This window comes from Aegilops tauschii, chromosome 3 (genome assembly GCF_002575655.3).
Source record: "Aegilops tauschii subsp. strangulata cultivar AL8/78 chromosome 3, Aet v6.0, whole genome shotgun sequence".
In the NCBI taxonomy this organism is placed as follows: Eukaryota; Viridiplantae; Streptophyta; class Magnoliopsida; order Poales; family Poaceae; genus Aegilops; species Aegilops tauschii.
The window spans coordinates 16,814,935-16,829,441 of record NC_053037.3 but is presented as its reverse complement, the minus strand read 5'-3'; the positions used below and the strand labels follow the sequence as shown (position 1 = coordinate 16,829,441).

General features: G+C 44.5%; 1 long non-coding RNA gene across 3 annotated transcripts; it reads left to right on the top strand.

Moving 5' to 3' along the window:
* Window positions 1-6,973: 6,973 nt before the first annotated feature.
* On the top strand, window positions 6,974-9,598 carry LOC109784735 (uncharacterized). 3 transcript variants are annotated; one of them, XR_005771679.2, is made up of 5 exons: window positions 6,974-7,644; window positions 7,750-7,900; window positions 8,081-8,918; window positions 8,995-9,046; window positions 9,153-9,598. It is a non-coding gene; the product is annotated as an uncharacterized lncRNA (long non-coding RNA). The 3 variants fall into 3 exon arrangements; XR_002237925.4 differs by having other exon boundaries at window positions 6,976-7,644; window positions 7,768-7,900; XR_002237926.4 differs by having other exon boundaries at window positions 6,990-7,644; window positions 7,768-7,900; window positions 8,757-8,918.
* Window positions 9,599-14,507: the final 4,909 nt, after the last annotated feature.

Here is a 14,507-nt window from a genome sequence, read left to right as displayed (position 1 = left end):
TCCAATGGCACCGGTACACATCTTAGCTCTTGGCTGAGCATCCTCATCATTCAATGGATCGCCACCCTTCGTGCCATGGTGAGGGGCCAGGGAGCCCCCTTGGGACATGGAGGAGGTTGTCCCCGCGTCAGGCTAGGCCCATGGAGCTATCGAGGGCGTCTTTTCACATGTTGATTGTTCCTTCGACATAAGGTCCACTTGGTGTCTCCGCATTGTGGTCATCGTTTCAAGCTGCAGCTGAGCCTTAGCTTCTATATGTTTGCTCGTGGTTTGATTGAAGCTTGTTAGTTGTTTGGAAAATAGTTTGTATATCTTAATTGTTTTGTTTGATTCTATGTAAGTTGTTGGTTGATGTAATCTTCCCTGTTCGATGACTTTGTTGATTCATAGTCAGGCTCAACTTGAGCCCTCGTTGTAAAATAGCTAGCCTCTAATCACAGTCTGAGACACTTAATCCGACGTCCTTCAAGTATCCCTTTTCGAGTCATTTTACAGTACATCAGATTATTTTGGACATTTGAATTTTTTTGGTTCAATGGCCCAGATAGCAATACCACATCTAAATTTGTGCAGTAAATTCAGGTTTGAAGGGCATTTTGGGCACCACTCCCGTATATTTTCGCCATGTGCAGTATGCTGGCGCCGCTGCTCCTTTGCGCCCTTTCCCGGCGAGATGTCCATCAGCTAATATGTAGCTGGCTAGCCTCTAAAGGGATTGATTCAGCGGCTAGCCTCATAAATGAGTTTATCACAAGATCAAATAAACCTGCCCGGTTCCCTGGTTGCTACATATGTGTGTCTCTGGGTCAACCGCATCCGCGGAAGATTCATGACGTACAAATACAGCGGGAAGTACGGGGCCAAGCGAGCATGCCGTGATTGAGCTTGCGGCGCTCGTCGACGAGGCAGGCCGCCTTTGCCAGTTGCCATCACAACTGGTAGCAAGGGAAGTGGGCGGAGGCAGGCGGGCAGCTGCCTAGTGCACATCGTCGTCATGGCAAAAGACTAGGGAGGGTGCGCGGCTTGGTCATGGCGAAGGACTACGGAGGATGCTGGGAGGCATGAGACGCAAACAACAGATGTACTGCTATGCGACTGCATTAATTAGAACTAGTAGTTGGGGCGCCATCCTATGGCGCCGCCTAAGAGGAAGTTGTGCACACATTTTTATTTCAAAAATACATATATATATATATAGCCACATATTTGCATGAGTACGGTGTTGGTGATCTACCGCCAATAATTAATGTATTTACTGGCAGGATACGCTTTGATTTTCATATATCTTCTTAGTTTTTTCTCTGGAATTTTAGTTTGTCATTGAAACATTGTACACACACATAAATCTAGCAAGCAAGCTATGTGGACAACAGAAACGAAATAGAAGAGAAACATTCTACTCCCAATGTCCATACTCGAGGTAGCAACTCGCCACCACAATGCAATGTATCGAACCATATCTAGGAAAAGGAGGCACCGGGAATTTGGGAGAAACTATCTGGTTGAACTTCGGATCTAATCATCCAGTAGGGACCTCTGTGCAACGGCATGGAGCCAAAGGCGCAAGTTACATGGGACAATGCGCTAAGCATAAATCCTGCCACGCAAGCTTGGACCCCTTAAAGCTGCTGGGCCGACCTCATTAGTCGAAGCGGGTTCAAGCGAGTTGTCTGCATCCTGCGATCGTCCCGCATCACCACATGTCCCGCGTTTCTCCATGTCCCAACCGTTAAAGGTGCACCTGTCTGTAGAACCCTCGACGATGGTGTCCTTCTCTGTAGGATCTTCGATGACGGTGCCGTTCACTCCGGGTACCAGTTCTAGCTGGCAGCAGCGTCAGGGTTTCTCCTCTCTCGATGTGAAGGAGACCCTCTGAAGCAAACAAAGAATGTAACAAATCGACCGTCTCTCCACCACCCCTCACGGGCCGCAGCTGTTGACCCTCCACTTGCTGCACACTGTGCTCGATGTTCCTTTTCCTTGACAAGTTTTTCCTTTGTCTGACTGAATTCTTGGCTGATTTAGTTGCACGTCATACATTGAATGTCCTCGCTAGCTTGCAGGTGTGTGAGGCATACGTTATATGGACCCCATTTGGCGGATGTGTGAGGCGTCCGGTTAGTGTAGCTTCTCTTGGCCATGCTTGCACATTGACTTCCTACACAATAGAGTTCAACCGTTCTATACCTCACATGGTATTGTAAAGGGCTAGCAAAAGGGTCCGTGCGTTACAACGAGATAATAAAATCATGGTCTTCAAATCATGTTAGAAATATCCCCGCTCCATGTATATACACGCACTTCAATATTTATGCACCAATCGGCGCGCATGCGGGCGTAAGACATGTGCATTCTAACATGCTCACACTGGATCAATGTTGGACTTGATCCTTGATGCAAGTAATACATCCTCAATGCGTGTATGAGAAGAAAAAGAAAAGGTCGGTCTTACTGGAGGGCCCTATGACGTACAAATAATTTGGATGAACCTCGTTTTTTTCACTTTTACGGGAGGCAGAGTGGGTAACTTACTTCAAATTTTGGGACAGTTTCGGTGACAAAAATTCAGAGAAACAATTAACTAGGAGTTTTTTCACTTATGGGTAACATGGTGGGTAATTTATTTCAACTTCAAGGGTAGTTTCGATGACAAACTAAAATTTTAGAGAAGCAATTAACGATTTTTTTTCACTTACGGGGCGGGGTGGGTAATTTACTTTAACTTTAGGGACAATTTTTATGACAAACTAAAAATCAGATAAACAAGTAATGAAGATTTTTTTTTCACTTACAGGTGCATGGTGGGTAATTTACTTCAACATTAGGGACAGATTCAATGACAAACTAAAATTCCAGAGAAAAAATTAACAAAATATCTTTTTCCATCTACAGGTTGCATGGTGGATAATTTAGTTCAACTTTATGGGTAGCTTAGATAGGTGGACGGACCAAAAAATCAAAGAAACACACCGTCCTTTATAGGTAACTCAACTCCCAAAAGGGGAGTTGGTAGTCTGGCCTCACATTCGACCAACCCCTCGGCAAACCAATATTATGTCCGCGAGCATCTTATAAGCGACCTTTCGCTCAATTTTGGCCGATCCATTTGACACATGTATTAACTCAATGAAATCGGTACTTAAAAAAAAACAACATCATCCATTAACTCGTTCAAATCAAATCACTATACTTACCAAAAGATCAAACAACTATCTCTACCGGGGACTCCAAGTCGTTCGTTTGCACCTTCCCACCTCGCACGTACCTGCCCCTCCCACTGGTTTTATTGATATTTTTTCTATCCCGGTTTGGCCTCAGCTGCTGCAGGTCCTTTCCCTCTCCTGTCTCTCTTCTGCTTATTTTTTCACCGGGTAGGGTCCCTCCTCGCAAGACTCGTCTTCCCCCTGAACTAGGGTATGTAAATCCTACACTACGGAGTTCCCTTTCGTGATCCATGCATCGGATCTTCTTGATGACGCCGTCGCCGTCGTGGCAGAAACGGCGAAGGTGAGCCGCCGGACCACAAGATCTGCGTCCGCTTACTTTCGCCAATTTTTGCTGGGAGTTGATGTGTTCCTCTGCTCTTCTCACTAGGTGCAGGAGCAGTGCGCTCGTGGTCGCCAGCTTGTCCCATGAAAACACCGATCCCCGGAAGGATCATGGCCTTTTTCCATATGTGGGTAATCATTGTTAATCGCGTGACACGTCTTCTTCTACTTCATGTATTGGTTCATTAACTCCGGCAAATTTTTGAAATAATTTTATTTAACCATGTAGATCGGAAGTCGGTACATCTCTTAACACTACTTCGTGGTCACTATGGTGAATTAGTTAGCAAATTGTGGAGCACCGATGCAGCAGGGCCGTGTTTCCTTGTATGAATCATTGCTCAAATCCCTCGATACATTCTATCCAGTTTGTTGTTATAATGCAATGATTTTCTATTTTTCTCGTGGTGCAACCATCTCTATTCAGTTAAAGTAGTTCTTTTTTTAAGGGACCGCACGTAGTTCTTGCTGTTGTGTGTGTTTGTGCTTGTGGTTGCGTGCGTGTGTGCTTGATGGCACTTTCCGTGTGATATATGGCCTCGTCTGGTACAAGAGGTTTGGAGGGGTTTTGAGGGTATGTTCCTCACGTGGCCCAGAAAACCCGCAAAACCTCGAGGGCCCATTTGGTACGCTCCAATCCCCTTCGATCCCCTCCTTTCCACGCGAACCCTCGCCTCCTACCTCGCGGAAGCACAGGCACAGGCACAGGCACAAAGCGAGACCGCACCGCACAGGCACAAAGGGTGACGGCGCCCCTCCTCCACGCCGACCGGAGACTTCGCCGTCCCCTACTGCGCCGCCCCCTACTGTCCCCTTTTCCCTGCTATACCCATCCGCGCCGCCCCCTACCACCCCCCTCTCCCCGGTTTGTTCAGATCTCGTTCCTCAAGACGGCAGCCGGATGCGATGTGCCCGGTCCGGAGAAGCTAGATGCCGCCGGAGAACCCATGCCCTCCTGCTGTCCGGAGGACCCCAAAGCTAGACCTAGCTTGTTCTATCTTCTGTCTTCGTTTTGATTCGATCGCCGGCCGGCGAGCCCTAGACTGGATCGATCCATCTCCTTTTAGTTGCTAGTGATTTTGCTGTTTATTGAATCCTGGTGGTTGAGTTATTGATCCATGTGTGGTTGAATTCTTGATCCATGGGTAGTTGAGTTGTATTTATCTGCCTGATGCGTGTGCATGTTTTGATTGAATAGAATGTAGTGTGGGTGTGCAAAGGATGTAGCTAGCTAACTCATCAGTACATGCATGTACTCATCGTTTCATTGTAGTCTGGATCCTCCATCTCCCCTTCTCTTGCTGGTTTGAACAGAATGTTCAACTTGGTTGTAAGTTGTAACTCATGTTCTGTAGCAAGTGAAAGATTGGATTTTTAACTGTTCTGCACCATGTCATCTCTATATGGCAAACCCTGTCAACCAAATGATTTTTGTATACAAAGGGGATTTTGGCTGGAGGGGGATTGGGGAATCAAGAGGATTGGGTGGAAGGGAGGGATTCACCAAATCCTCCAAAATCCCCTCCTCCCAAAACCTCTCAAATACTCCTCTACCAAACAAAGCCTAGGGTATAATGTACGGAAGCAAAGCCTCCAAAGATATTCTCAGACACTTAAACTAACTTCGGTCAAGTATTTTTTTTCTTCGCTCCTCATGTGCATACCCAAAAACACGAATATTCTTAAATTAGAATGGAATGATATTTTTCTGTGTGAAAACAGAAAATTGACTTGCTTGCCGAGAAAGTTGCAGTCACATTGCTTCCAAGCAAAAATCTGAAATAAAAAACCACGTTTAGACAGTGTGCTGTATGGATGCACATGGCAAATCAATCTCTTCATCTTGATGCACATGATATATTGTTGCTTCCATTAAAATGTTGTGGGACCAATCTTCTCAAATTTTGGTGCACCAACTTTCATTGACAAAGTAATTAACACAGATATATTGAAATTCCTGTATGCCACGCTAATAAATAAATGCATTAATTGGAGCTCTCCAAACCATACTCCTGCAGTGTGTGGCTATATATAGTCCATACATACATACATACATTGACGGCAACAGAAAAGGAAGAGAAATAGAATACAAACAAGTATGCAACCATTCATACTTGACGTAGGCCATTCATACTTGAAATCAAAATGCCCTCTGCAAGTGTGCACCTCCTCCCCACAGGCGCCTTGAGCACATGCTAAATTCACCGTTGTTCCTTTATATACTGCGCTGAGGGTGCATTGTTGCAGCTGAAGGAAAACATGTACATCACTTACATGCTAGGCCACTCACCTCCCATGGAAGCCGCACGGCACAGGCCCGCCTTGTTCATCAAGTCGTGCATGTACATAGGGCATGGCTGTTGCATATTGCATAGTAGTGTAGCACGCATAGTTCCACATTTCTTCTGCAGCTTCAACCAGCCACCATAAATTGGTTTAGGATGAATAAACAAACCACCATTTCAACTTGCAAGTCACCAGGAAATAATGCTTCGAGAACACTTCAAGGCAATACTTGCTCCACATTTTTATCGAGAAAGTTACATGACACAGATATGAAGGGAAAATCAAAACCTACTCAAAAATATTATACTTGACCTGATCAGAGTTTTTTCTTTTGATGAAATGCAGCGGAATGCTGTTTTCATTGTTTCCAGGAAGGGCGGAATAGGCGATCGAGTTGGGTCAAGCCTGGTTCCTGCCAGCATCGTACCTCATCAATAATCAAGCTGAGGACCTGCTGAACAGTGCTGCAAGTGCCGTTAAACACGTGGGTGTTGTGTTATTTCCACAGCAGGCAAGGCGTTGAGCTGCAGGCGCCAGAGCTCGTGCAGTGTCCCTGTCGATGTGCTGAGATCCTTCGAACTAAATGGAGTCATTGGTGTTGTCGTTTAGCTGCAGGTTCACTGTCAATTCCCACACCATGCAAAGATCGCCCGTTGTCAGATTCGGTTTCGGATACCACATCCAGTGATGTCGAGGACGCAAGCTCATGCGCCTCCACGTGCTGCAGATGTGCCTTCACCAATGATGACTGTTCTGGAGGCTCGGAATAGGGCGTCCGTGTTCTCGTCCGACGGCAGGATAAGATCTCGTCAGGGCTTCAACATGTCAGTCCAGCGAAGCCAGTGCCACCTGGTCCGCGCAATGTGTCTAAATGCACTAACGCCAAGACCTCCAAAATCTTTCAGGTTGCAAATGTCTTTCCACCGCACGGGAAAATATCCCGTACTTTTCGAGTAGATGATTTTTCATATAAAAACTTTTTCATCCGAGTTCGTATGCAAAAGTTATGACCATTTTACAAATTCCAGAGATATTTTGCAAATAAAGTCGAAATTCATATTTGTAAATTTTCCTAACTACTAGACCACATATCACATGGGAAACTTATTTTATTTTATTTTTTGACATTTCCATCATTTTCTTTTGTTTTTTCTAAAACTAAAAAGGCGGTCCACCAGGGGGGGTAGAGTTTGAAAATGGGACCTTTAGTACCGGTTCGTGCCATGAACCGGTACTAATGCCTCAAAGCCCATTAGTACCGGTTGGTGGCACCAACCGGGACTAAAGGGTCCAGGTGAACCGAGACTAATGCCTTAGCCGCACGAACCGAGACGAATGCTCACATTAGTCCCGGTTCGTGACTGAACCGGAACTAATGTGAATACTGCCCTGTGACCAAAGCCTTGTTTTCTACTAGTGCCTGCTGGTCACAGCCGTTTGATACATAAAGTAGGCACAAGATGCAAGCCGACAGCTCCACCCTTAGACATTTTCAAAAGCAACCCCCATGTTACTAGAGAATAAGTGTAACGTCCCAGTCACCTAGCTCGAAGATGCATTCCCCAATTTCGAACAGAAAAGAAACGCAAACAGACAGGGGCTTCCAGCTCCGGCGGCGGACCTCGCCGTGTGCAGCGCTGCGACGTCGGCCTACGAGATCGACATGGTGCGGACGTCCAGCGGCGAAGTCGCTCCATTTCCGCCTCGCTATCCACCTCGCCCCCCTCTCCCACGCCACCGGACCCGACCCAACCCGGCGCCTAGCTCCGCCGATCCGCCAACGCAAGGGATTGAGTGCTCTGATCTTCAGGTATGATGTTGGATGTCACACAATCTGTGATTTTATTGTGCGTTCTGGCCTGATCCATGGCCCCTTTATGTTGATTTCATGAGATGTAGGCTGTAGCCACTTCAGTGTTTGCATTTTCCACAGGGCCAACTGAAGGAGCCGGTTCTTTAGTCTCCTCAAAATTGCTGACAGCACAGCTAAAGGAACAGAAGCTTCAGACTAGTATTCCTGAGAATAACAACAGGAAATCTATTGAACAACACTGGCTCGGCATTTGGTAAGCTACATGTTACAGTTCCCTTTTTATTGCTGCAAGCAAGATCCTTTGTATGGCCATATGTTGGTTTTGGATGATGAACATAGCCTTTAGTAATAGCATTTGATACTTTCTGTAAACTTGGCACAAAAAAAATCAGTGACCCAAACTGGATCTCACTTTTAGTACTACTTATATCAGGCTGCCCCTGGAACAACTTAGTCTGATCCTCTGTGAAGAACCCAAACAACTGACTAGCTGAATTACAGAAGAAATTACGATGAGAACAAATGACAAGCGGCAAAAAGAGCTGCAAGAGGACAATTCTAGCATGCATACCTTGCCAGTACTTGAAACTTGTTGGGGAATTGACATTCATGGCAGAGATGTGTACACTCACAACATTTTTGTTGCTTTCCAAAGTGAGGTGGTTGCTGCTAGGGATCGTCGTCATGTAAAAACTATTGAGCAGGTTGGCGATGTCCAAACCATGAGCATTGCTGACCTTAGCGGCAGGATAAGAGTAGTCCGCTACAACACTAGTACGAAGGCTGCACAATGTACTTGCCGAATGTTTGAAGCATTGGGCATCATGTGCTCTCACATCATTGGTGTTTTAAAGAATGATGGGTGTAATGAAATTCTTAGCCAATATGTGTTGCATAGGTGGTCTAAAATGGCTGCACGACATGTTTCTTGTGATGCTAATGGACATGAGCTAGAGGGGTCATCTACATCTCTTTCACCTACCATCAATAAACTGTACTCAGAAACATGCTTGATGTTCAGCTCGGCATTGCATACAGCTAAACATTGTGAGGACAAGATGTAATACTTTCACAAAATTATTTCTGATGCTCTTGCGCACTTGAGGCAGACGGTGCCGCTTCACGAGCAGAATAAAGTTCAAGAGTTGGAATCTCATTGGAACGACATTGCCGAGCATCATCAAAATTCATCCACCGGAGGATGCAAACACAAAGGGCAGTGGTAAGAGATTGAAGAGGGGTTCGGAGGAGGCCATGAACAAAAGGAAAAGGTAAATTAAATTGTAAGTAATATATATTTTATTAGGTTTTCGTAGATTGCAGCTAAGGGTTTTTCCTTCTTTGCAGAGGAAGTAGTGTCCAGAAAGGTCTAAGATCTGTAGATTGTTCTATTAATCAGGTTGGCCATGGCAGCTAAATGGTTTTTTATATCTTGCTCCCTTTCGAATAAAGCATGTTGATTGTTTTTGCAAATATTTGACTAGAATTTCTTTCATATTTTGTAGCACACCCAGCCCATGGGAGCGGATATTAACATTTGGTGCTAAAATCATGAATGAGAAATGCCTTTTGTTCATGTGCTATCCAATGTTGGAGACTTCTGCTACAACTTAAACACAAAGTTGAATATGTTGGTGCAATATGTGTACCTGCTACCTTGGGCTATAAATCACATCTGAGTTGCAACTCTAGTTATGCCCTTCATAGTAGATTTTATGTGTACTGTCATGAGTGCTGCTGAGAAAGCATTCATGATATTTTGTATAAAAAGGTGTGTAAGAGCATAATATTGTTGTACTGTTAGCTTTTAAATGCCAAGATAGATTTGAAAGTGGTGGAATGCATTGCCAATGGATAGTGGTTTATGTGTTCCCTTATGATTTGAGAAAGGTGTCTACTACACTTGACGTTGGCTTCACAATTCTAGTGCAAAATTCACCAGTTCAAATTATTGTTCATGAACTTGTTTATTCTTCATTTCTTTTAAAGTAGCTTTACCTTGTTAAATCACGTTGCTGAATGTTCATGTTCTGGACCTCTAATGGAATATTTGTTCGTTCTTCTATATTATATCTTGGAAAATCCATGATACTGCTACCTGTAGCATATATTAGCTCATATCGAATTTATATAATATTGATGAAGCTGAAAGCGTCAGCATGAAACAATCATGTACGGGGGTACAAGATGTGTGTGTTCTTTCTGTTCCAAATCTGGGCCAGCAAATTTTTTTGAAGCTAGGTGATGACAACTTTACAGTAATACTATCATTACATGGGGTGTTCTTTGCAAAATTGGAAGGATGAGGCGTTCTACTTTAATCCTGTACCTACAAACTTCATCCAACGGATGTGCTCTGCAGGGTGCAGCCGGAGTACTCCATCCATTGGAGTACATGATACGCTCTCTCCACCGCACAAGGCACTTGCCGCCAGGGGCATTAGACTTCTTGCCCAAAGGAATCACCTGTCGAATTTTATCAACCTTCTTGGAAAATCAGACGGGGGAGGGATCACCATTAATTGTTACAAGATCATAGCTGAGAAGACGGACCACACCAATTCGATGCGCCCCGCAGGGCGATATCCTTGGTCTATCACCCTAGCAGCCTCTTCTCCAACTTGTCAAACGCATGCTGGTATTTGTTGCGCCAGAGTCTATGTCGGATAAATGCATGCCGAGGTAACTGAAGGAAATATGCCCTAGAGGCAATAATAAAGTTGTTATTTATATTTCCTTATATCATGATAAATGTTTATTATTCATGCTAGAATTGTATTAACCGGAAACTTAGTACATGTGTGAATACATAGACAAACAGAGTGTCACTAGTATGCCTCTACTTGACTAGCTCGTTGAATCAAAGATGGTTAAGTTTTATAGCAATAGACATGAGTTGTCATTTGATTAACGTGATCACATCATTAGAGAATGATGTGATTGACTTGACCCATTCAGTTAGCTTAGCACTTGATCGTTTAGTATGTTGCTATTGCTTTCTTCATGACTTATACATGTTCCTATGACTATGAGATTATGCAACTCCCGAATACCGGAGGAACACCTTGTGTGCTATCAAACGTCACAACGTAACTGGGTGATTATAAAGGGCTCTACAGGTGTCTCCGATGGTACTTGTTGAGTTGGCATAGATCAATATTAGGATTTGTCACTCCGATTGTCGGAGAGGTATCTCTGGGCCCTCTCGGTAATGCACATCACTATAAGCCTTGCAAGCAATGTAACTAATGAGTTAGTTGCGGGATGACGCATTACGGAACGAGTAAAGAGACTTGCCGGTAACGAGATTGAACTACGTATTGAGATACCGACGATCGAATCTCGGGCAAGTAACATACCGATGACAAAGGGGACAACGTATGTTGTTATGCGGTTTGACCGATAAAGATCTTCATAGAATATGTAGGAGCCAATATGAGCATCTAGGTCCCGCTATTTGTTATTGACCGGAGATGAGTCTCAGTCATGTCTACATAGTTCTCGAACCCGTAGGGTCCGCACGCTTAACGTTCGGTGATGGTCGGTATTATGAGTTTATGTGTTTTGATGTACCGAAGGTTGTTCGGAGTCCCGGATGAGATCAGGGACATGACAAGGAGTCTCAAATGTTCGAGACGTAAAGATTGATATATTGGAAGGCTATATTCGGACATCGGAAAGGTTCTGAGTGGTTCGGGTATTTATCGTTGTACCGGAGAGTTACAGGAATTCGCCGGGGAGTATATGGGCCTTATTGGGCTTTAGGGGAGAGAGAGAGGGGCTGCCTAGGGCAGGCCGTGCGCCCCCAAGGCCTAGTCCGAATTGGACTAGGGGGAGGGCGGCACCCCTTCCTTCCCTTCTCTCTTCCCCTTCCTTCTCTCCTACTCCTACTACTTGGAAAGGGGGGAATCCTACTCCCGGTGGGAGTAGGACTCCCCAGGGCGCGCCATAGTAGAGGGCCGCCCCCCCTCCACTCCTTTATATACGGGGAGGGGGGCACCCCATAGACACACAAGTTGATCATTGATCTCTTAGCCGTGTGCGGTGTCCCCCTCCACCATAATCCACCTCGGTCATATCGTCGTAGTGCTTAGGCGAAGCCCTGCGCCGGCAGCTTCATCATCACCGTCATCACGCCGTCGTGCTGACGAAGCTCCCCCTCGAAGCTCTACTGGATCGTGAGTTCGTGGGATGTCACCGAGCTGAACGTGTGCAGATCGCGGAGGTGTTGTACGTTCACTACTATGATCGGTCGATCGTGAAGACGTATGACTATATCAACCGCATTGTCATAACACTTCCGCTTTCGGTCTACGAGGGTACGTGGACAATACTCTCCCCTCTCGTTGCTATGCATCACCATGATCTTGCGTGTGCGTAGGAATTTTTTTGAAATTACTACGTTCCCCAATAGTGGCATCCGAGCCAGGTTTATGAGTAGATGTTATATGCATGAGTAGAACACAAGTGAGTTGTGGGCGATACTAGTCATACTTCTTACCAGCATGTCATACTTCGATTCGAAGGTATTGTTGGATGAAGCGGCCCAGACCGACATTACGCGTACGCTTACGCGAGACTAGTTCTACCAACATGCTTTGCACACACAGGTGGCTGGCGGGTGTCTGTTTCTCCAACTTTAGTTGAATCGAGTATGGCTACGCCCGGTCCTTGTTGAAGGTTAAAACATCACATACTTGATGAAATATCGTTGTGGTTTTGATGCGTAGGTAAGAACGGTTCTTGCTCAGCCCGTAGCAGCCACGTAAAACTTGCAACAACAAAGTAGATGACGTCTAACTTGTTTTTGCAGGGCATGTTGTGATGTGATATGGTCAAGACACGATGCTAAATTTTATTGTATGAGATGATCATGTTTTGTAACAGAGTTATCGGCAACTGGCAGGAGCCATATGGTTGTCGCTTTATTGTATGAAATGCAATCGCCCTGTAATTGCTTTACTTTATCACTAAGCGGTAGCGATAGTCGTAGAAGCAATAGTTGGCGAGATGACAATGATGCTACGATGGAGATCAAGGTGTCTTTGCCGGTGACGATGGTGATCATGACGGTGCTTTGGAGATGGAGATCAAAGGCACAAGATGATGATGGCCATATCATATCACTTATATTGGTTGCATGTGATGTTTATCCTTTATGCATCTTATTTTGCTTAGATCGACGGTAGCATTATAAGACGATCTCTCACTAAATTTCAAGATATAAGTGTTCTCCCTCAGTATGCACCGTTGCGAAAGTTCGTCGTGCCAAGACACCACGTGATGATCGGGTGTGATAAGCTCTACGTTCACATACAACGGGTGCAAGCCAGTTTTGCACACGCAGAATACTCGGGTTAAACTTGACGAGCCTAGCATATGCAGATATGGCCTCGGAACACTAAGACCGAAAGGTCGAGCATGAATCATATAGTAGATATGATCAACATAGTGATGTTCACCATTGAAAACTACTCCATCTCACGTGATGATCGGACATGGTTTAGTTGATATGGATCACGTGATCACTTAGATGATTAGAGGGATGTCTATCTAAGTGGGAGTTCTTAAGTAATATGATTAATTGAACTTTAATTTATCATGAACTTAGTCCTGGTAGTATTAGCATATCTATGTTGTAGATCAATAGCTCGCGTTTAGCTCCCCTGTTTTATTTTTGATATGTTCCTAGAGAAAACTAAGTTGAAAGATATTAGTAGCAATGATGCGGATTGGATCCGTGATCTGAGAATTATCCTCATTGTTGCACAGAAGAATTATGTCCTTGATGCACCGCTAGGTAACAACCGATTGCAGGAGCAGATGCAGACGTTATGAACGTTTGGCAAGCTCGATATGATGACTACTTGATAGTTTAGTGCACCATGCTTTATGGCTTAGAATCGGGGCTTCAAAGACGTTTTTTAAACGCCACGAAGCATATGAGATGTTCCAAGAGTTGAAATTAGTATTTCAGACTCATGCCCATGTCGAAAGGTATGAGACCTTTGACAAGTAATTTGCCTACAAAATGGAGGAGAATAGCTCAGCTAGTGAGCATGTGCTCAGAATGTCTGAGTACTACAATCACTTGAATCAAGTGGGAGTTAATCTTCCAGATAAGATAGTGATTCACAGAGTTCTCTAGTCACTATCACCAAGTTACTAGAACTTCGTGATGAACTACAATATGCAAGGGATAACGGAACCGATTCCCAAGATCTTCGTGATGCTGAAATCGACGAAGGTAGAAATCAAGAAAAGCATCAAGTGTTGATGGTTGACAAGACCACTAGTTTCAAGAAAAGGGCAAAGGGAAGAAGGGGAACTTCAAGAAGAATGGCAAGCAAGTTGCTGCTCAAGTGAAGAAGTCCAAGTCTGGACCTAAGCCTGAGACTAAGTGCTTGTACTGCAAAGGGACTGGTCACTGGAACCAGAACTGCCCCAAGTATTTGGCGGATAAGAAGGATGGCAAAGTGAACAAAGGTATATTTGATATACATGTTATTGAAGTGTACTTTACTAGTGTTTATAGCAACCCCTCAGTATTTGATACTAGTTCAGTTGCTAAGATTAGTAACTTGAAACGGGAGTTGCAGAATGAACTGAGACTAGTTAAGGGTGAAGTGACGATGTGTGTTGGAAGTGGTTCCAAGATTGATATGATCATCATCGCACACTCCCTATACTTTCGGGATTAGTGTTGAACCTAAATAAATGTTATTTGGTGTTTGCGTTAAGCATGAATATGATTTGATCATGGTTATTGCAATACAGCTATTCATTTAAAGTCAGAGAATAATTGTTGTTCTGTTTACATGAATAAAACCTTCAATAGTCATACACCCAAGGTGAATGGT